General features: G+C 44.7%; 1 long non-coding RNA gene across 1 annotated transcript in view; it reads left to right on the top strand.

The window, feature by feature from the left end:
* Window positions 1-7,588: 7,588 nt before the first annotated feature.
* The window catches only part of LOC121825774 (uncharacterized), a 59,957-nt gene continuing 44,106 nt past the window's right edge, over window positions 7,589-23,439 (top strand). Inside the window, exons 1-3 of the long non-coding RNA XR_013048019.1 lie at window positions 7,589-8,228; window positions 8,687-8,752; window positions 11,745-11,995. This is a non-coding gene — a long non-coding RNA (uncharacterized LOC121825774). The remainder of the gene's footprint in view (window positions 8,229-8,686; window positions 8,753-11,744; window positions 11,996-23,439) is intronic.

Raw genomic sequence — 23,439 nt, 5'->3', positions numbered from 1 at the left:
TTACGTAATAACTTCAAATACAGTAGTCACGAAAGCTATGACCAAAATGTAGGAACCCTCCCTGGGGTGATAGCAGGGGCCCTGTAATCTGGTGATACAGAAACTGAGGCTGACTTTTCTGTTAAAGTGATGTTTAAGTTTAGATCTCAAGAGTTAGTCAAGGGCCAGCTGAGTGAAGTGATGAGGACCATTCCAAGCAGAGTGAAGTGACATTCCTTTAGTCGGGTGTCTGTTGAGAGACAAAACTTACGCTGTGCTATATAATTCAGCAAGAAACAAAATGGAGCTACCCCCACCGCACTTAGGAATCAGTTGCAAGGACAGAATCCTAGTTCCAGTGTTAATCATAATGAGTGCCCTGAACCAAACTGCAACCTCCTCCCTTCCACCCGGGGTAACACTACCCCGTCCTGTATGTCACCTTAAGGGCCTTGGGAAAAGAGGAGCTGATGATGCCTTTTCTGAGTCTTTGTGTCCCCAGGCGAAAGAGCCCTGTTCTCTTACCATCTTCCCTAACCCGAGACCACCCTGGCTTGTTTAGTTTCTGTGGCTGCATCAACCCCTCCTAACCATCAGCAGGAAGACTGAGCCAAAGGCACCCTGCTCTTGGGAAGTCTACATTCCCTTCAGGGAAAGCAAACCATAAATGCACATACATGAAATAATGAAAGGGTGGATAATTGGCCAGCAAAAAATAGGAAAGAGGGTAAAGGGCATGAGGGGAGGGGCTGAGAGTAGAAGAGGCAGGGGGAGGAGTTGAAAAAGTCAGCAATCGGTGGGATCATAAATCAAAGCCCAGCCTTAGCTACACAGCACAGTTGGGACCAGCCTGGGGTATGCAAGACCCTCCTGTCTCAGACAAACAAACCCCGCATGTAGGTAGAGAACAGGAGTGCAGAGGTCTGCTTTAGAATGGATGCTCAATGCATGCTTGTTGACAGGGAAAAAATGTCTCCTTGTCCTTGATTCAGTTGGAAGACTGCTATAGCAGAATAGGAGAAGCAATAAGTAATAGGAGGGCAGAGTCCCAGCCCTGCTTGCCACTGAGCACTTTCAGAAAGCTACTTGAATCTCTGAGCCTGCTTCTTTATAAAATGATGACATGTCAGAGACTCAGTGAGCTTCTTCAGCTATTACCATATGCCAGGCACTGTGGTAGGTGGTGGACTATGATTTCAGCTGTAAAAAAACCACCAGCCCTATTAGGGGATCAGATGAAGTGATGTACATTAAAGCAGCCAGACTGAGGTTGGACGTTCTGTATGGTTTTGCTGATGAGGTGCTATGTGATTATGATATGGAAAACACTTCATAGACTGTCCAGATCCTCCGGGCTGCTTCCTTTCAGAATCTCCAGTTCAGTACATTGGAGGGATCCCAAGTTCCTGCCATGGTGAAGACTGAGAGCTGCCTTATTGCTCTCACAGCTGAAGCCTCAAGTCCATGAGTCCATTTTCTGGTTAATTTTGGTAACCCAAATAGCGTCTTTTTTTAAATTATGAATTCACATTATAGTTGTAGCTTAGGAAGCCCTGCCCTCCATGTTCAGCTGCCAGTGCTGTTGGGTACGTACTGGGTTCCTCTCCAGGGATAAAGCTTAGCTGTGGAAGTCATTTCTTTTGTCCTGGTGGAAAAATATGTTGAAAGCACTACGAGTACTTCTTGGAAATGAAGTTTAATTTCACCTGTTCTGTTGGAACTATGTGTTTACTTACAAAAATTGCTTGAGAGGTAGTCAATTCTTGCATGCTTTGAGAGTCACGAGGCTTTGCTGCCTCATTTTCTTGTTTATTTGAGTCTCCTATACAGCTGTGTTCCCATGTGGCTCGGGCACAAATGATGTGAGCTGTTTTCCATCTGAAAAATCTGGGAGCCTTCTGTCAGATAATGAAAGTTGCCCCCAACCCGCATTTTGGTGCTGGTTTTGTGTGAGAAGGCAAGATAATGGCAATTAGACCCCCTGGGTGTGCCACAATTTTTTTTTTTCACACTTTGAAAAACTCAACAAAGTTCCATTTTCTAAGAGGAGCCAGGAGTTTGATATTTAACGACTTTGGCCAACCAGTATTTTAAATTCTAACTTGCAGTCAACAGACCATTAGTGTCTCATCTGGGCTAAAACTTGAGCCAGGCGAGGGGCAGGGGAAACACAACACAGGGGTGTTTAAACCATGGTTTGAGACTAAAGGAGAATGCGGTGGACTAAAGAAGAGCATCACAGTGGTGGGAGAGGCACGCGAATGAGGTGGGGAGGTGGAATTGTGGCCCTTCACATTGCTGCAGAACATGGCCCATCACAAATGTCCACACCATGATCCCTGGAACGTGTGAATGTAGAAGTGTCTTGTGTGGCAAAGGGAAGTAAGGAATTAAGATTGCCAACGGAATGATCTTGAAGTGGGGAGTTATCCTGGGCTATACAAATGGGAGCCAACTGAATTACACAGGTCCTTAAAATTCATGAACTGTTGCTGACCATAGTCAGAGAAGGAGAGCCGATCACAGACACAAACCCAGACACGTGCCACCTGGCTGGCTTTGAAGAAAGGAAGGGGGCCTCTGGAAGCCAGAGCATGCCGCAGCCTGCTGACACAGTGAAGTTAGCCCAGTGAGAGCCCTGTCAGACTGTTGACCTACCAAGCTGTGAGGTGACAAGTGGGTGTTGTTTTAAGCCATTGAGCTTGTGGGAATTTGTTATGGCAGCAATAGGAAGTGAACAGACTGCCTATGAGGGAAGGAACATTGTTTCTGTTACTGTCTCGTTCAGAATGTCTGTCTAGCTTGTGCCAGGCATTGTGCGTGGTACTAGGGCACAGGAAGAACTGAACCGGTCCTAGACAGTTGGGTAGAGAAGATTAGGAGTCATATTGACAACTGTGATATAGCCCAATAGGGCCATGATGGAGGAAAGTTCCTGTGATAGATTCCTACTCTGGGAAAGGATGGCGGTGTACACTGGAGAAGGCCTGCCACTTCTGTCACTACCATGTCCATGTCACCGGCTGATGTAAGGGATTTCCATAAGCTACCATGTCCACTGCATCCCTTGAAAGTGGCAGTATACAGGGGACCAAATCAAACGTCGTTTTAGAAAGATCACTCCTTGTAGCTATGGCTATCTGGATAGGGGCAAGAATGGACATAGAAATAATGAATAGAAAGCTTGGTCAGTGAGAGAGTGTATGGTAGTATGGACCAGAGAAGTGTCACTGTGGACAAAGAGGGAAGGTAGATCAGGGAGCATTTACTATGTAGACTCAAGAGTAGTTGTAGACTAAATAAAAGAGTTGAGGCTGGAGAGATGTGTCTGTAATTATGGAGAGATGGGTCAGTGGTTGTTGCTCTTGCAGAGAACCCTGGTTCAGGTCCCAGGACCCACATGGCTCCTCCAACTGTCCATAAGTCCAGTATCTGGGAATCTGATGCTTTCTTCTGGCCTCTGAGGGTACACACATGAGACACATACATTCAGGCAAAGCATATATAAAATAAAAATTTACCAATTTCCAAATGTGATGATTAAGTTGGGGGGAGAGTTGTTATCCCCATGTTCTAAGCAATCAGATTTGGGCACAATGGATGGAAGACAAGTCAGTAACTAGAATTTTAAAAAAACTAAATATTTAGACTAAGAGATTGTGAGATGTGCCAGTAAAAACAAATTTGCTTCTGGGTCACACACATATACACACACGTGCTACATGCTGTGTCTCATTGTGGAAGCTTAAAACATCAATTTAAAAGTAGAAGAGAATAGAATAGTGATTATTAGAGACCAAACAAAGAAAGATGGGAGAAGGGGACATAGAAGGAAGTCGGCTAATAGTAAACACAAATAGGAAGAATACATTTTAGTGTTCTGCAGCACAATAGGGTGACTTTAATTTATAATAGGCCATTATGTGGTTTTCACAAATATACAAAGGAGGAGTTTAAAGACTCCAACAGAGAAAATAAGGAGATGAAAGTATGATTTGCCCTGATTTTATCGCCATATACTCTTTTCATGTATTGAAATATCACACTGCCCCAGAAGTATGTACGATTATGATGTTAATTAAAATTAAAATAGGAACATGAAAGAAGAGAAAGGGACAAGGGCCCCAAACGAGGTTGGGAAAGAATACAAGCTTGAATACCACCAAGATTTGGAAGCTCTTCTCCATTATAACGTAGGAACATCTGGAGCTTTTCCTCTGGGTGGTGCCTGGGAAAAATAATTGATTTAACCAGAGTACAATGGATGGAGGAAAAAATAAATTATTCCCCTCCTTCGAAGCAACGGAGCTTCAAAAGTTCTCAGGAATGATGGGTGGTGTTATTAGGAAACTTTTCAAAGTGTGTCAGTCTGGATCTTAGTGAATCCATCACTGGTCTTGGCCAGGAGAATAAAATATATGTGGTGGGTTCTGTTGAATGCAGTTCTTAGTATTTTCCAAGAGGGTCAAGGGCCAAAGAATGAATATTGGACGTGGAAAGGAAGCCACAGCTGGTTGGCTAGACCCTTTCTGGTTCTGTGGAGATTTAGATGCAAGCTGAAACTCCTTGCCTTTTCACCTTCCCCAAAGACTGTTGGAACAGTTTCTAGCACATCAGTGGGTGACCAAAGCCCTGGGGTGTGCTGTGCTCAGATACCCTGTGCCATTCACCAGCTTCAGTCATCAGAATCAAAGCTGACACTTTAGGGAAACTGAGCCAAATAGCAACTGGTGGGAGAGATTTCATCAAACATGCCTGGATTCAATGCTTTAAAAATTGATTTTTTTGCGTCTCAATAGAGGAAAATCAGTAAACGACAGTATATAGCTTATTTAAAAAAAAAAACATAGAGGCCTATATTAAGATGAAGGAAACATCTGGTTTTTGTTTTCTCAAATTTTATTAATTCATCTGAGGTGTGAGTCACCAGCTCACTCGCCAATGTTTCCAAACTTTGTTGCCTCCAGAGCAGTTGGGAAAATTCATTTAAAACTACCTTGAGGAAAAGATGATCTACAGAGAGGTAGGTGTGTGTGTGTGTGTGTGTGTGTGTGTGTGTGTGTGTGTGTGTGTGTGTGCGCGCGCACGCTCACATGCTCACATGCATGTATGTGTTCCTGCATACATGTACATACACATACATATGTATAATGTTTGTCTTGAGTGACATTTCTTAAAATTGCTTCTATGTTAAACCATGACCATATTCCTTTCTAGAGAGGATTTTATTCCTTCACCTAAAAATTGAGGACTGAAACCTCATAAACTAAGCCCTTTACCTAGGAAGACAACTTTGTTGCCTTATTTTAGCCTTTCCCAATAGATGGCAGTTAGATATGTATCCCCTAGGGATACTAAGGAATTAAACCACTCCCCATTTCTCCACTCAAGATATTCTTGGACTACTACCAATCCTAACCTGAAAAGGCCATCAAGGGGAGACGTCGAGAAGATTAAAGTGTTTTCTTCCTGAGTCTAAACTCTACCGCAGTATGGGGGAGTTGGCCATGCTATATTCTTGGCTGTTCCAGATGGTCCACATCTCATTCTCAAGATGGCTGCCTCAAGTTGACAGTAGGCCAATAGTTACAGACCATGACAAAACTGGGTTTTCTGTGTAATGATGGAACCATCCATTTTCTCTTATTACACTATACTTTTCCTGGCCCATTGGCAGGCATGCCAGTAGTTGGATTCAAACCTCTTGTCTTTCATAGGCGATCAATGGCTTGATTAGCACCCTCTGTCTCTCCCTTCCCTTCCTCCTTCATTTCTTGAACAGACTTAGAGCGCCTGTCCACTCTAGGTACTGAAAATACCAAGGTGAGTAAGTCTTTGGGTTATTTTTCTTGTAAGTGAAAACTCCAGCATTTGTAAAGAATGTCATGACAATTAGATTTCCCTTTTTCCTATTCCTCATCTGATTAGCTTAGATACAATACTGTCAAGAGTAATGATAAATTATCAATTAGTATTGGGTCTGGTCCAAGGGGGAATATTTTGACAGTCTGCTTTAACCTTATAAGCAATGATTCCAATAAAAAGTTTTATGAGGTGGTGTTACAGATGTAAATGTTTCCTAAAGATATCACTTGAGTTGTAAATCATGTTCTTGAATTCATACTAAAATCACCTCATTAAATAACAAGGGGAGCTATGTTTTTCACATAAACCTTGGTCTCCAGCTACTTTTTAAAAAAAAAAAAAAAAAGGAACAAAAGAACAAAAACCCGAACTCCAGTCCTAGCTGTGTGTGTGGCTCAACTTCAAGAGGCCAGCAGGACCATAAAAGTTTCTCCTATCACTTTGTTTTTCACCTGCCTTTCTGGACCATCCCCTCCAAAAGTTCCATCTTCCTAGGCTCGTTGTCTTCTTCTCAAGAGCAAACAGAACCGGAGAAATGAGGCAGAGAAACTCTTTGGAAAGGCTTATTGAAGTCCGATTGGCAAACAACAGAGGTAATCCCTCCAACGCAGAGTTCTGTGTCTGCAGACATGTCCCATGGTGACAATATGGAACATTTACAACTCTCCAGAACATTCCACCATGCCCCTTTGTAATTAACCCCTCTCTCTGGCCTCATGAATCTGACAGCCTGACCTGTTTTTGTCTCTGTAGCTCTTGCTTTTTCCAGAATGTCACAGAAACACAATCACGAATGTAGCCTTTTGCAGACTCTCCTTTTTTAGCTTTTAATATATTTTATTTTTTTATTTTGCATGTTGGGGTGGTGCATGTGCCACAGTATATGTGTGAAGGTCAGAGGACAACTTTGTGGATTTGGTTCTCTCCTTCTACTGTGTGTGTAGGGACCAAACTCAAATCTTCAGGCTTGGTGGAAAGGGCCTTTGCCAGCTGCACAATCTTGCCAGGCTTCTCTCCTTTTTGTTAAATTAATAACATTATTTTTCAGGTAATAACATCTTCATTGTGGTAGATTTTAGATATTTAACAAAAATTCTTCACTGTGTGATAAGCATGGGAGGGCAGCTGTCTGTTTGGCTTGCTGTTTCCTTTTCTTTGGGTATAGAATTTCCCATGAGAATTCCTGGAAAGAATTCCTGTCTGTGTCTGCAAAGACTGCAGTTGTATGCGGAGGTTGGAATGTTGCAAGCCTAGAGGCTAATTACCTTATCTCAGGATAGGTTTAGCACCCTAAATAGCCATTCCTTCTCCAGGTCTGTGTCACAACTAACATGTGACTAAAAGATAAAAATCTTTGAGAATGGGGCTGGGAAGAATGGGGCTCAGCAGTTAAGATTAGTGGCTGCTCTTCCAGAAGACCCAGGTTCAATTCCCAGCACCAATATGGTGGTGCATACCTGTCTGTAACTTTGACTCCAGGGCTTCTGATACCCTCACAGGCGTACATGTAGGCACAACACCAATTTATATAAAATACAAATAAATTGTAAAACAAAAACCTCTGAGAATCTATTAACTTAGGCAACCACTAGCTTCCACCAACTCAAGAACTTAGAATGTCATCAGACAGCATCTGAGGCCTATAGGATAACTTCCCCCGTCTTGACGTGGCCTATAGGATAACTCCCCCCCCCCCCGTCTTGACGTGGCCTATAGAATAACTCCCCCCCCCCCGTCTTGACGTGGCCTATAGGATAACTTCCCCTGTCTTGACATGGCCTATAGGATAACTTCCCCTGTCTTGACATGGCCTATAGAATAACTCCATTCATCTCACTGTAACCACTGATGTATTTTAAACTCGCTTTGCCTTATGACTTTCTTTGTTCTGTAGAAATATAAAACTGATTCCACATTGGAACATGGAATTTGTAGTAACCTAATTCTGTCTTCCTCGGTCATGGCCACTCAAATTTAGCTCCAGAATAAACTCTGCCCATTCCATTGAAGGTGAGAGCTCTGTTTTCTGCGTTGACATACCCAGCAGCGGGCTTGCTGGATCATGTGGTAGGTCAATTTCAAAACTTTTGAGAACTGCCTCCCCACTTTTCTCCATCATGCATATGCTAATTTGCGTTCCCACCCACCGTGTGCGAGCTGTACTCCTCGCTGTAATAGCATGCCTCCTGCGTGGAGCCGGCCCCAAGCTGGTTGTCAAGGAGATGGGAAGTACAGAGGAAGAGGAGGTGGTCTGCTTGGCCGCTGCTGTGATAAGCACACAGAGCTGGGAATAATTAGCGTCTGCTGCGTACCACGTGAGTGCTTTATCTGCCCGCTCTGCCTCGGCTGGGAGAAGATTTGAAAGTCTGCGCTTGCATACCAAGGTAAGAGCAAACAGAGACTGTCTGGGCCACCGAGGCAGACCAGCAAGACGGAGCGAGAGATAAGGAAAGGTGGAGGGCATGTGATCAGGAGAGGAGTCCAGTGATGCACACGCATGCAATACCATACTGAAATATATTATTTTGTACAGAGCCCCACTCAGTTGTACACCGTAGAAAGGTGAATTTTACATTATGTGGGTCATATCCTAATAAAATCTTTTAAAAAGAGCCAAAGGTAGTTGGGGGTGGGGGGGGAGGGAAAAGGAAAACAGTTCAAGTCACTGTGAGCTTTACCTTTGCTCCTGATCTTTGGCTCGGCCTCACAGGTAACAATAGCAGTTAGTGATTATTGACTCAGCTAACCTGGGCCAGGCACAGGGTGAGGTGCCTCACACAATTGCCTTAATGGGGTCTCAGCACAACTTGATGAACTGAGCACTAGTACCCCTCTCTTGCAGGCCGGGAAGTAGAGGCGGCTTGGCGAGGCGCTGTGAATGCCTGTGGTGACACAGTGACCTGCTGAGGTGAGTGTGCTGCAGCGGACACCCAGGCAATGGCAGCCGTTATGACTAGGAGTTCTACTAGCCGCCCTAAGACGTGACACAGTTGGCCCACAGCAGGCCATGGGCCCCAAGGCTCCAAATGAACTCTGCAGTGCAGATTCCCGAAGGACCCCTGGGTTCCGGGGACCTGCTGCAAAAGCTCCCAGGACCCTGGTCTCCCTTCCAGCTTCTCCAAGGCCTGTGAAGGTGGCTCCTTGGGTGGTGGGGAAATGATGTTGTGCTTGCGCTTGCCTCCAACTTAGTTCCCACAAATGTCCTTAACATTTTCCAGTTTCTGAATGCTTTTGTGAAACAGCTCTGATGTGGTCGACAGCATTTGTGGTGTGTGCCAAGTCAAGCCTTCCTCGGGAGGAAAGCTGGAAGCCTTTAAGGGACTCTTGAGTGCGCACGTAGCCCGTAGCCTCTTGCTCAGTATCGCACAAGGCCTGCACTGCCAAGCACAGCACTCCCTTGGATCTCCCTGCCTTTCTCCTGGTGGGGAACCAACACCCTATCAGCCCGGCTTGGGCTTGCAGTGGCCTTATCCAGGGACAGCTTGGCTGGAGCCCCTGATCCACCTGGGGTGCCTTCTGTGGTTCAAGGCCTGCTGAAGTCAGCTCAGGATGATTTTCCTTTCCATGTTTTCTGCATGGACTTTCCCCCCCTCCAGGCCCTTGGAGAGGATGAAACTAAGAATTACCAGTGCGCCAGGAATCCCTACAGCCTCTTTTGGAGAGTAGATGAGCACCATATGCTGTGGATCTAAACCTGAATGGCTCCCCCCAGTGCAGCACAGGGGCCTTGAATCACTGGCTAACCTCTCTTTTACCTTAGCAGCTGGAGCAATGACCCTCTGCGTGAGGCTCCATGTGCAGATAGAAATTTGGCTCCCAAATGGCCCAAACTTGTGTTTATGCAAGTGCCTCGTCCCTTAGCAAGGCAGGTGGTAGGCAGGCTACCGTCCCTCTGGAGAAGTAGTTGAAGGCGGCGAGAAGAGGCCAACGGACAGGGCTGGCCCACTGCCTTCTGCCTCCCCAGACAGACTTTCACGGAGGGCTCCCTTTCTGTGAAAAGTTCAACACTTTCCAACATAGTAAACCCTAGAGATGGGGACAGAAAGAGCTTCCCTTTGACTTATGGTGGGCCTCTATCGTGATGACATTGTGAAGTGGAAAATGTTGTGAGTAAAAATGCCTAACCTACTGAATGTCATAGGTTGGCTTAGATTGCTTTGAGTGTGTTTAGACCACTTATAGTAGCTCACAGTTAGGCCAAATCACTGAAGCTAGAGCCTCGGATACTGAAGCATTGGAGAGCACATGTAATTTTTGGACTACGGTACAGGACGTAGAAAATAGAATGGCTGTAAGGGTTATGCTATGGCACCATCATACATAACGTAGCAGAATTGTAGTCAAACTGTATTCACCTGGGGACCACTCTGCACCCATTCCTTGATGTGGGCAGTTGTTTATCCATCTAGCCGTTCGTTCATCAAGAAACTGTTAAGCTCTGTGCTTGTTGGTTTTTCTCAATTTGAAACAAACTAGAGTCACCTGGGAGGCGGGGCCTCAATTGAGAAATCAGCTCCATCAAATTAACCTGGGAGGGGCCAGCCTGCTTTGAGTGGTGCCGCCCATGGCCAGGTGGTCCTGCATTGTATTTGAAAAGCAAGCTGAGCAAACCATGGAGAGCAAGCCAGTGAGCAGTGCTCCGGTTTCCATTGTGGTCACGGCTTCAGTTCCTGCCCAGACATCTCTGAATGATGGACTGTGATGTGGAAGGGCAAGACAAATAAGCCCTTCCCTCCCCAGATTGGTTTTGGTCAGTGTTTTAGTACAGCAACAGAGAAGCCAACTAGCATAGGGATCCTGTGTTAGTTGCCTTGAAAGTATTATTAAAAGAGCAAGCCTGGCCCCTCTCTTTGCTCTGTTTTCCTGTCTCGCCACGTGACCTCTTCCTTCTCACACTCTTGTTGGGATGCCATTTTCTAGTAGGTCCTCACCAGAGACCAAACCAATAAGACCACCTTGGACTTCCAGATTCTGAAAATGGATGCTAACTAAACCTCTTCTCTTTATAAGGTTACACAGCCTCAGGTGTTGTGTTCTAGTAATGGAAAAACAAACTAATACAGTCATGTAGTCTTAAAGTGACAGAAATAAACTTTAACAATCTATGTGAGTCCAATGGTTAGGGCTGTGTGCTTTGCAATTACTGTACATTACTGTGTACTCCAGAGTTAGCCAGTTAGAACCCACTCATCAAATGTGGCCCACTGTCCATTTTATACTACCTAAGAGCTATAGTTTTCACATTTTTAAATGGTTGGAAAAAATCAAAAGAATGCTTATGTTACATGTGTACAATATTAGTCACATATCAGTGTCCCTTAGTAAGATTTGACTGGGACAAATCCATTCATTCATGTTTTATCTAATCTTTTCCACTAAAAAGATAGTGTTGAGTCTTTGTGACTGAGACTACATGACCCCCAAATATAGCAGAATGTGTTTGCTGATCTCTGGCACGAAGAGAAGCAGATCTCAGTGGATCTCTGAATTCAGCGCCCTGCCTGCCCACATTGCAACATGGGGAGATCTTTAGGTGTCCTGAGTTAGCATTCTGGGTGATGGTTGTCTTTTAGCTTTTTGAAGTACTTCTTTCAAGAGTCTGTGAGGCCTGGGATGCTTCGAGTGGTATTAGGTTTTCCATCAAATGTTTAGATGAAAATGTAGACAGCAGACTTTGAGGTTATTTGTGAACAAAGCCCTGAAAGCAATCCAGTTGGTCTTTGGTAAGAGGTGCCAAATTATCTCAGGCTCCCCTGGGAGCTGTGTGGAGAGCCTTATATGGTATAATCTCCTAAGCTGGCCTTGCCCTGCTCTGCAGCATGGGCAGATCTGCTTTTTTAAAACTGTGTTTATGTTTAAGTTGAAAGTTAAAATGGTGTACATTTATTTATTCTTTACAGCATGATATTTTTAAGTGCATATATGTTATGGAATGGTGAACTCCAGCAGTGGACATGAACACATGCAGTCAGATCCACGTTTCTGGTTCTGTGCGCTTCTCTGGTCTTCCTATTTAATCAAGCCATACTCAAGAGAAGATGAATGCTGTCAACTCCTGCACACATCTTATTGCTGTACCAAAGATGACAGTTGCTTTCCTTTGGCGCTTGTCCCCCTTTCCAGTCGGATGTAGGCGGAAGGATGTGTTTCTGTAAGTGCTGGGGTGGGCGAGGTGTCACGCCATCAACTTACTCGCTTCCTGGGATTACAGTGTTTGAAGATGTTGATAAAGAGCTTTCACTGTGTGCCTAGAGGCAATGGGTCTGGGTGAGGCATTCCATGGGGGTTAGCTTACTCAGACCTTATGGCATGCCTTCACTCACTCATTCAACAGATACTCATCGAATGCCTGCTAAATGCCAAGTCTGGTACTATGTCAGAGCTACAACAGCGGATGCAACAGAGACAGTATCTGTCCCTTTTCAAAGTCTCCACCATCCCATGAAACCAACCTACAGGTAGAGCTGATGATGATAAATAAATCATAAAAATCCTTACAGGGATAGGTCAGAAGGCAAGGCTGTCACAGACCAGTGGAGGCAATAAGACACAGTGTTAAATAAATGGCATGGCAAATTCAGCTGAAGAAATATAGCAAGATTCCCAAGGTGTTCCAGAAGAGGGGTGCTGACCACACTTGAGGAAGCCAGGAAGCATCCAGAAGGGGGCTTTCTAGAACAGCAAGTGTGTCTGGGAGCTAATAGACCTGAGTTTGAAGGTAGAGTGGTGGCTGTTGAGACTGAGGCAGAGGCGGCAGGTCTTGGGAGAGTTTGGGGAATGAGGGCTTTGGATTTGCGCTGCACAAAAGGTATGTAAACACAAGAAAGGAGATCCCCCTGGTGCTCTGCCTTGATAATATCCTGCTTGTCATCCAATCCCACTGCTTTAGGTTCCGTTTTCTAGGAAGCTATGGTGTTTCAAAGAAGCTGCTTGATCCTTTTCTACACAAATTTCATGCGTTGGGAAGTGGTTTTTCCTCCTAAGTACTTTGTATTTCTCTTACAACTTTTCAAAGCAGCTACCATATGGTATTTCTCCCAAGCGAGAGATTATTGTCCCTCTATTTGGGGGGAACTGAAATGAAGTCATCTGTCCACTGAAGTGACAGCTGCAAGCAGAAATGTTCTCTGTGAGCAGCAGGCCACCATCTGAGCTCAAGCCAGCATCCCTTCGCTGTGAGTGGTTGCCCCTTTCAGGCTTCTGTTACTGAAGTCTCCCTTTCCCTGCTTGTTTCCCATTATATAAGAGGGGTTTTCCCCCCAGAGATGAGCTCTGGCTTGTTCTGAATGTTTTAGGTGTCAAACATCCTGTTTTCCTCTGAGTAATCTGACCCTGTCAGCGACCCACTGCATTTCCGAATGACATCATGGGATTCAGCTGAGGATTGTTGGAGAAAAGTGCTTATGGGAGCCAGGGGACCTCTGCTTGCCCCTCTACCTTCCAGGGAGGTTTTCTGAGATGCTGAGAAAGAAGCCTGAGAATGTGTGCCATCTTTGCACAAAAGCAGGGGTTGGCAAACTCGGGCTTGACAACTCAGCCCTGCAACTCTGGTTCTGGCTGCTTCTGCGAAGAACATTTACTTGGCACACATCTGTTCTGATGTGCTTCAGTACTGGCCATGGTTATTTTTACACCACCTGTACATGGAATTGAGTTGATATGCCAGAGCCTGTATGGTCCACAAGGCTCAAAATCTTGCCCATAAGACCCTTTCAGAAAAAGTTTGCTATGGGATATTTGTTTGTTTAGTTGAGACAGACTTTCATGTATCCCAGGCTAGTCTAGAACTCACTATGTAGCCAAAGATGACCTTGAATTTCTGATCTTGCTGTTTGTGCCTCCAGAGTTCTGGGAATCACAGATGTGCACCACCAAGGTTGACCACCTTTAGGAAGCAGCTTGTGAACAAAGAGGCATCACATGACTTGGTGACCCACCACTCATTCCCTTCCCCTCTTCCTAAACACACTGTACAGGAAAGTAGGGAGCGGTTTGAAAAACACGTTGGAGCTTTTGTAGTTATTTAAATGACGTCAGATCATGCACATCTAGTAAATGAGAGCTGTGCTCCCCCCCAAAAAAAAGTCCCCTGGGAGGTGTATCCTTATTCTAATGTTCTCATCAGTGTGCTGGACATCGTTACTCCTCAGAGCCAATGATGGAACACCTGAGAAAATCACTTCTTCCTAGAGCCAAGGTAGAGCCACTCTAGTGGAAACATTTGCCTGTTGGGCAACATCTATCCATTTAAACAAACCCACACAAATCAAGCAGCAAAGCTACTCCAGTGCAGTAGTTGTGGGTTCTAAAGGTAGTCTCCTGAAAGCTGCCAACCATACCATTTCCTCAGAAGCTAGGCAGTCGTGTCCTGTGCAAGGCCAATCATGTCACTCTGCTTTGGAAACCTCTGTTGAGATTTGGATGAATGGTTTCAGCATATGGATCATTTCAATTCTCCCCAAAGGAAATAGTGTGTGCCTCTTGCTTCTCTATTTAGAGACGAACTCCCTACTTCAAATGACTTTACCATCTGTCCTGTATTTCCATGTCTCCTTCCAGCTGCTGTCCATGGCTTGTGCTGTGGCTTGGTCTACTGTACCCATTTGGCTAAAATTGGTCTGGGCTAAAGTTGAGGAAACCCTTGACTCCATTCCATGTCTCACAGCCGGGTTGGGATGGGAAAGACTCCCTTAGGAGCAAGCATGTGGCATGCTATGGGTGGGCCTGGCATTGTTGGGCAAGACTGGAGGCAGTGGGCATGCCAGCCTTTGATCCCTTCCATCCCATGGACCGCCATGTGCTCTGGACTGCTGTGGGGATGGAGTATAGAGGTTAGTGGTTTTGGAAAACCATGAAATGTCTACCCATTGCTCCGCAGTTCTGCTTTCTCATTTTCTTTAATCTCATTTTTCAAAGAGGATATTGTGTGGCCAGTCCTGAGACAGAATGATAACCAGTTAAGCCACTTTTTTGTCTTTCTTTCTCTACTTTTTTCCTCATCCCTTTTCATCAAGAACTCTTGTGACAGAACTGGGGAGGTGGAGGCAGGGGAATCAGGAATTCAAACTCACCCTTGGTTATATAGTGAGTTTGAGACCATCCTGAGCTACATGAAACCCTACCTCAAAAAAAGGCAGTGCCTCTTCCCACAAATGTCTGAATTTGACAAGTTTCCATTGCTTTATTGATTTCTCCTCTACTGCTGTCTCCAATACCCAACTCCAGGAAATACTTGCTCAGATCCACATTTGTTTATATACTTACCATTAAATTGGATGTTTTTGCATGATTGAGAATGATCAAATGGATGACTGAGAAGCAATGAACATTTAGGGCTGGAGCCACAGCTGTAAATTCCTCCCAAATGTTTCTGGATTTTCAGTGCCCCAGCTCTGAATCAGTTAGGGCAGTGGTTCTTAACCTGTGGGGCGCAGCCCCTTTGGCAAACCTCTATCTTCAAAAAATATTTGTTATGGTTCATAACAGTATCAAAATTACAATTATGAAGTAGCAATGAAAACAATTTTATGATTGGGGGGGGGTACCACAACATGAGGAACTGTATTAAAGGGTCACATCATTAGGAAGGTTGAGAACCATTGACTAAGTGGGTAGTTGGGTGAGGGGAGGTGCTGTTTTGTCTTGAGATTTTCTGTGCTAGGGATCAGAGGTTAAATTTGAACTATTATCCTTAGTCCTGAGTGGGGGCGGGAATTTGATTATGATGTATTGAAGCTGGGTCATCATATCTTGGTGCCCAAAGGATTGCTGAGAGCATCAAACACCTTGGTAGAGACGATGCAGGGAACCTGCTGGCCACATGCTGTCTTGCATTATGTGTTCTTCATTCAGTGGTGTCCTTTTCACAGATGGTGGTCCAGTCCACACGGACCCTTCCGAGGGCAGGAATTATGCCTTCTGTTGTTTTTGTAGCATGCCACCACAATATGTGTAAAAGCATGCAAGTGGGATTTCTGGTGTTTGCTTTTATAATTTGAGCTTTGTGTCTATTCTGGTAGTACTTAATAATCAGGCGCCTTTGGGATGTGAGTCTTCCAAGGGTCAGATCCCACAGGACTTCCATCAATCAGGCAGCATGTGAAGGAATTTGGGCTTTGTTCATAAGAAGTCTGGCATCACTGGTCCTTGGGAGACTTCCAAGCTGGCATGTTTGACCTCTAAAGGGAGGAGCAGGGAGGGGGCTCTTCGCTCAAGAGCCCTTTCTTTAGTTTGTGGTTTTCAGAAAAGCAAGGGGGCTTCAAACATCTTTGCTGGGAAGCTTTTGAGACTGAGAGAAAGGGGTTGTCTTGGCAAGGGCTCTGTTTAGGCTCACTTCTTAGTATTCACAGGAGTGAAAAGCTCTGCTTAATAGGTTGGAAAAGTTCCTCTGGGCAGAGCTGCTGGAGGTGGAGTGACGACTCTCTGTTGCTCTTGGTGCTGTGGGGGCGGGGCGTGTGGAGTAGAGAGGTGGGTATGGGGTGCAAACTGGTAGAGGCAAGGCAGGGATGGAATGTGGGGGGCTATTAGCCAACACTGCACTGCCTCCAGAAAAGGTGAGACTATAGCAAATGACCACAGACCCACAGACATCTGGACGGCTCAGCCCTGCCCCAGGCTTTCTCATTCGCCAGACAGCATAGAGTTTGTCAGGCATATTCTTGTAAACGCTGTGTCCCAGGTCTTTACCTGTCCCTGACTAATCAGTCTTCACCACCCACCGAAAGTTCTGAGAAGGGACCAGCCTCTGCTCCCTCCTTTCAGCCCACTGTGTGCTGCGAGTCTGTGTGTTGTTCTTCCCATCGCAAGGGTCTGAACTAGTTCCTGCCAACGTTTAAAAAGAACCTTCTCTGGTGCTCTCCTTTAATGAGTGCCAGAAGTGATTCATGCTGGAAGAATGCAGGCCGTGGCTCTTAGCAGGCCACTGATGACCTCTCTTAGACCCTTGCTAAACTCCAGACTCCTCTCTTGATCTACTACTTCCACATATGAAGACCATCACTCTTCTCCAAGGGTGACATTTGACTAATTGATTTCATCATTCATCGATTCACTCATCCAGTTCATCCAGTACACATTCATTCAGCATTCAGATGCTGACTTTTAATCTGTATGCTATGTCAAAATGTGGGGGTAAAAAGGGTCCTAGTCTGGCTGGGCAGGCCTGATGACATACATGGGTTTGATTCACAGGATCTCTGCTGAAAGGAGGGAACCGACTCCTAGAAACTGGCTTCGGACTTTGTAGCAAGTATGTTCCTACACACCCACCACCACCACCACCACCACCACCACCACCACCACCACCACCACCACCACCCCACCCCTAGAATCTGAAGAAATGCCCAGTGGGAGATGTAAATATGGGACGTGAAAGCCCAGGAGAGGGTTCTCATGCAGGAAGGGTAAGTCAGCAAAGAGTTGAGAGCTGTTTCAGGTGAGACCATGGGATTGGGGAGGCAATCCCAAGAGAACCAGGCAGATCAAGAACTGAGCTCTGAGGCCCCCTAATTACTCCATTTAGAGGTCCAGCACAGAAGGGGAAGCAGCCAGTGGGAAAAGAGAAAGGCAGCTGTTTCTCGGAAGCAGTTGGGAAAAGCAGCGAGTGCTTTAAGGAGGAGGGAGCTAGCGGCATGGCTCATGCTACTGCTGAACACAGATGCAGACAACAGAGTGACTGTGAAATTAGGTTCCCGGAGCTCCATAGTGTTCTTGGCTAGAGCTGGTTCAGCAGAGAGGAGGGTGTGGAAGCCTAGCCGGAGCCAGTGGAGAATGGAATGATGTATGGAGACGTGGTGATGGAGCCCGACTAAAGGCAACAGTCTGAGGTTCGAGTGCTTCTTTAGGTTTGCATCACGCCTCTACTGCTCCACACTGTTTCCCTGGAAACTAAGACCACCTCCTCTGTGGATGAGCAGGCCACATCACTCAGGTGACTTCTATATTCATGCATCACATGACACTTAATATTCTCCTGACGGGAAAAAAAGGACTACATTTTACAGAAATGGAAGGCTCATAATCAGATCCCCACAGCTTATAAACACTCTCTTCACAGGGCTTCTCAGCTCTACTTGACATAGGAACACCTTTTCCTCAATACATTATTTCCTCAACTTTCTAAAGTTCCCATAATGGGTCCTGCACCAGTCCACTTTCTGTTACTAATAATGCAATGCCTCTGAGTGAGGGAGTTTTAAAGAAGAGAGGCTTTTTTGAGCTACTAGCTCTGGTCCAAGGTTGAGGAGCCACAGGTGGTGGTGGTGACCTTGTTGCTGGCAGAGACCCTAAGTGGCACAGGCAAGAAACAGGGAGTGTATGAAAGTGGGAGAGACTTACCAAGCTGACTTTAGTAACAGACCTACTATGCAGAGAAACGACTATCCCATGAAGCCAATCATCCTTGACTGTATTTATCCATCATGGGAGCAGAGTGCTATTACTCTCTTAAATGACCCACCAGATCTTGCCTCGTTGTTGTTGTTGTTGCTGCTGCTGCTGCTGGGCAGTCTTGCTCTGTAGCCAAGTTGGGCCTCAAACGTGTGATCCTTCTGCCTCATTCTCCCACATTCTGGGATTACCATGCCTCACTGCTCCCACCTCTTAACATCTCATGATGCAGATTCATTTTGAACATGAGTTTCAAAGAGGACGACGTGTAAATTAGACAGACTTGTTTACTGTGGATGTAGCATACTTGTGATAAAGCTCATTCATTATGCCTGTGAGCAAGATCCTCTCATCACGACCTCCAAGTTTCTTGACCTTCTCTTCCCCAGGTGTCTTGTCTGCCCTTAGCTCTACTTTAACCGCTTGCTTTCATGATTATACACTAGACCTGTCCTTCGCCATTTTTATTAAAGCATCCAAAATGTCTCCTTGCATAGCTAGGTAGGAAACTGCATTTCCTACTGTCCAGCTCACTCTTAGTAGTGAGCCCAGCTGTATTTTAAAATGTATTTGCAATTTTCACAATAAAGTATAATTACATCATTCACCCCGTCCCTCCATCCTGTCATGTGCCCCTTGACTCTCTCACAAATTCATGGCCCCCTTTTCTTTCTTATTCTAATTCTCTTTTGCTTACACGAGGCTTCCATCTAGCAAAGCTCCGCCTCTTTCATTGTCCCTACCTCCTTCCTGTCCTCTGACCTCACTGTACTGCCTACATTCCGTGTCCCTCCCGTGCACACATCCTAACTCCTTGTCCTTCTTGAAGCACGGGCCTATTCACTTGGCAAAAGCCTCTGAAATTCAACTAGCTTTCAACTAAGCACCTGCAGCTGAGATGGTCACAGACAAAATAGAAAACCATCATGCCTAATGATAATCTCACTTTAAAATCCTGATGGCCGTGCACAAAAGTGGGTCCTTCAAGTTGCTTAGCAACCTATTTGCATAATTCACTCTCCCTCTCTCCTTGAGGACTAGGTCCTATGTACTCCCTCTCTCTCTTCAGATTTCCAATACTTCCCCTCCCAACCTTTACTCTTGGTGTGGGATCTCTGTTTCCACAATGATACAGAAAATAAGATGTAATCAGATGATACAAAGAAATTCTCAAATCTCCTGCTACTAAATAAATCACAATGGTAGAAATGTCTTTCAAAAAGTAATTCCTCCATTTCTTCATTAGATTCCCATACCCTTTCATCTACTCAAGGAAATGTCAAGGAAATGACACAAAAATGTTCCTTTTCATCTAAATATTAATTTCATCTGAACTATTAGATCATTCCTGCCAGCAAGCAAACGAATCTCTTGGGCCACTTTGCTGTGTAGCAGCTGCCTTCTTTTTCTCTTTCTGTTTATGCTAAAGTGTCTTAAAAGAGTATCCTAGAAATGTGCCATGGTGTCAGTAGCCAGACTATATTCTCTTGGGCATAATCTCCCAGGAAACTGTTGCATTGGCCAGCTCCTGCTCTATGCTGTCAGTGATGATTTGATTGAGAACTGTCCCTATAGGCTTGTGACACTGAATACGTGGTCTCCTGCAGGTGACTCTGTTTAGGGGAGGTTATAGAACCTTTAGGAGGTGGCAAATTGACTAGGTGTGCCACTGGGGAGCAAGTATTGAGCGTTTACAGCCTCATTCTGCTTTCTGCTTCCTCTTTAACTCCTGTGTACAGATTAAAATGTGATCAGCCATCATGCTGCCCTGCTGCCATTCTGTGCATTCTCTGCTATGAGCCATAAGGCAACAAATATACTCTCTCTTTTTAAATTTAATTTGTTTATTTCCTTACATCCCGACTGAATTTCCCCTCCCTCCTCTCATCTCCTCCCATCCTCTCCTCCCATCCTCCCCTCTGATGTCACCTCAATCCACTCCTCTGTTTCTATTCAAAAAGGGGCAGGCCTCCCATGGATATCAACAAAACATGGCCTCTTAAGTTGTGGTAAGACTAAGCACCTCCCTTTGGCAGACAAGGCAACCCGGTATGAGGAATAGGGTCCCAAGAGCCAGCCTAAGCTTTAGGAACAGCCCCCGCTCCCACTGTTAGGAGTCCCACAGGTAGACCAAGCTACACAACTGTCACATATATGTAGAGGGCCTAGGTCGGTCCCATGCAGACTTCCTGGTTCTCAGTTCAGACTCTGAGTTCCTGTGAGCCCAGGTTAGTTGTTTCTGTGGGTTTTCTTGTGATGTCCTTGACCCCTCTGGCTCCTACAATCCTTCCTCCCCCTCTTCCACAGGATTCCCTGAGCTCAGCCTTATGTTTAACTGTGGGTCTCTGCATGTTTCCATCAGTTACTGGATGAAGGCTCTCTGATGACAATTGGGGTAGTCATCAATCTGATCACAGGAGATGGCCAGTTCAGGCTACTGTATCCACTATTGTTAGGAGTCTTAGCTGGGATCATCCTTGTAGATTCATGGGAGTTTCCCTTGCATCAGGTTTCTACCTGACCCCCAAATGCCTCCCCTTTCCAGTCATCTCTTTCAGTACTCTCCCCCTCCACCCACCTCCTAACCAGATCCCTCAAGTTCCCATCCCTACCCCACCCCCTAGTACACCTAGGAGATCTCAACTATTTCCCCTTCCCAGGGAGATCCATGTGTACTCCCCTTGGGCCCTCCTTGTTACCTAGCCTCTCTGGGTCTGTGGATTGTAGCCTGGTTATCCTTTCCTTTATAGCTAATATCTACTTATGAGTGACTACATAGCATGTTTGTCTTTCTGGGTCTGGAGGTATCTCCATACTTTATCTCAAGCTCTATTATAGAGCTATAGTAATAAAAACAGCATGGTTGGCATAAAAACAGACAGGTGGAATCTAATCAAAGACCCAGACAAATCCACACACCTACAGACACCTGATTTTTGACAAAGAATCCAAAATAATACAATGGAAAGAAGAAAGCATCTTCAACAAATGGTGCAGGCATAACTGGATGTTGGCATGTAGAAGAATGCAAATAGATCCAAAGCTATCGCCAATGCACAAAACTCAAGTCCAAGTGGATCAAAGACTTCAGCATAAATCCAGATACACTGAACCTGATAGAGAAAATGGGGAACAACCTTGAACACATTGGCATAGGAGACACCAGTAATAGAACAGCAGTAATACAGACACTATGACAATTAATAAATGGGACTCATGAAACTGAAAAGCTTCTGTAAGGCAAAGAACACTGTCAATAAGACAAAATGGCAGCCTAGAGAATACAAAAAGATCTTTATCAGCCCCGCATCTGACAGAGGGCTGATCTCTGAAATATATAAAGAACTCAAGAAACTAGACATCAAAAACCCCAAATAATCCAATTTAAAAAGTGGGGTATAGACCTAAGCAGATTTCTCAATAGAAGAATCTCAAATGGCAGAGAAACACCTAAAGAAATGTTCAACATCTTTAGCCATTAGGGAAATGCAAATCAAAATGACTCTGAGATTCCATCTTACACCTGTCAGAATGGCTAAGATCAAAAACACAAATAACAGCTTATGCTGGAGAGGATGTAGAGCTAAGGGAACACTCCTCCATTACTGGTGGTAGTGTAAATTTGTATAGCCACTTTGGAAATCAATATGGCAGTTCAGAAAATTGGGAACCAATCTACCTCAAGACCCAGCTATACCACTCTTGGACATTTACCCAAAGGCTGCTCAGCCATACCACGAGGACACTTGCTCAACCATTTTCATAGCAGCATTATTCATAATAGCCAGAATCTGGAAAGAACCTAGATGTCCCTCAACCAAAGAATGGATAAGAAAATGTGGTACATTTACACAATGGAATATTACTTGGCTGTTAAAAACAATGACATCAGGAGATTTGAAGACAAATGGAACTACAATATACTCTTAAGTTGCTTTTGGTCATGATGTTTTGTCACAATAACAGGAAAGTAATTAATATGGATGATCATTTGCCACCATTAATCAGTAATTATTCAGACATATTGGAGGACATGCAACAGGACTTGGTAGAGTGTGCTACCCAGGCATTTGAGATATATCATGGAAAAGGACATTGTAGCCTATAGCAGTGAGCCAGACTAGAAGTACCACCCCACCTGGCACTGCATGAATGTCAGTAGTCATGTGACACATGAAACCAGAAGCCTCATCTACTTCTATCTAGGTTAATTCTCCTGTTCAGACAGAGTTAAAGGCATAGGTTGTGCCAGACAGCGATCCAGCCTAAACAAGGACTGCAGCCTAAATTCCAAGTTCCAGTTTGAACTTTTCAGTCTTGCTAGGAGAACATCTTCATGTTGGAACTTTAAAATGTTTTGTTCAGGGCGTCCTCTGTACTAATTGGCTGTGGTCGTAAAACATTGTGTAAAAACAGCTTATATTTATTTCTATTCCTTTTCTGTTCCATACTTCTGTGCCCCATGTTTTCCCTCTTAATCCAGCCTATTAAAAAAAAATCAATGGTGGAGATGTAAAAATGCAAGTTTGCTATATTTATTGCCTCCACGTTCTCTCGTCCCATTCATATTCATATTTGCTCTTATTAATGTAGCATACGTGGGAAATGAAGCTGGCTGCTAAGTATTATATAGTGCTAGAGGGCAGTAGAAATTAAAACTACACCTTCAAGAGAAGCAAACAGTCTTCTCTTGAGCTGTAGCTCAGTTCTAGTGTTCAAGAAAAATATGAAAATATGAGAACAAAGCCCTCAACCTCAAGGATTCTTTTTGTTCACTTTGCATTACATTTATTCATTATTGTGGTGGAGGCACATATCACAAAGCAAATGTGGAGGTCAGTGGATAACTCATAGGAATGGATTCTTTCCTTCCACCATGTGGGGCTCAGAGATGGACCTCAGGTTTTCATGCTGGGTGGCATGAAAGTGCCTTTACCTGTTGTGCTATCTCGCCAACCCTCAAGAATTTTTGAGAAACACAACTCAATGAAAATACCAGCTATAATCAGAATTCCTCTTGTACTGGAGAAATACAAGGCAATATATTAAGATTCTTCTGTTACCTTTTAAACATCATGCTGGTTAGGATGCTGTGAGGTTTGTAGAAATGAAGACCACTGCTATAATAATATATTAGAAGCTCATATTCTAATCATTAAAAATTAATAACTATTCATATTTTACCTTGTTTGCATTGCCTATTGAAGA

This window comes from Peromyscus maniculatus, chromosome X (genome assembly GCF_049852395.1).
Source record: "Peromyscus maniculatus bairdii isolate BWxNUB_F1_BW_parent chromosome X, HU_Pman_BW_mat_3.1, whole genome shotgun sequence".
In the NCBI taxonomy this organism is placed as follows: Eukaryota; Metazoa; Chordata; class Mammalia; order Rodentia; family Cricetidae; genus Peromyscus; species Peromyscus maniculatus.
Note: the sequence above shows the minus strand (reverse complement) of the source record. Positions and strands in the feature narration are given on the sequence as shown.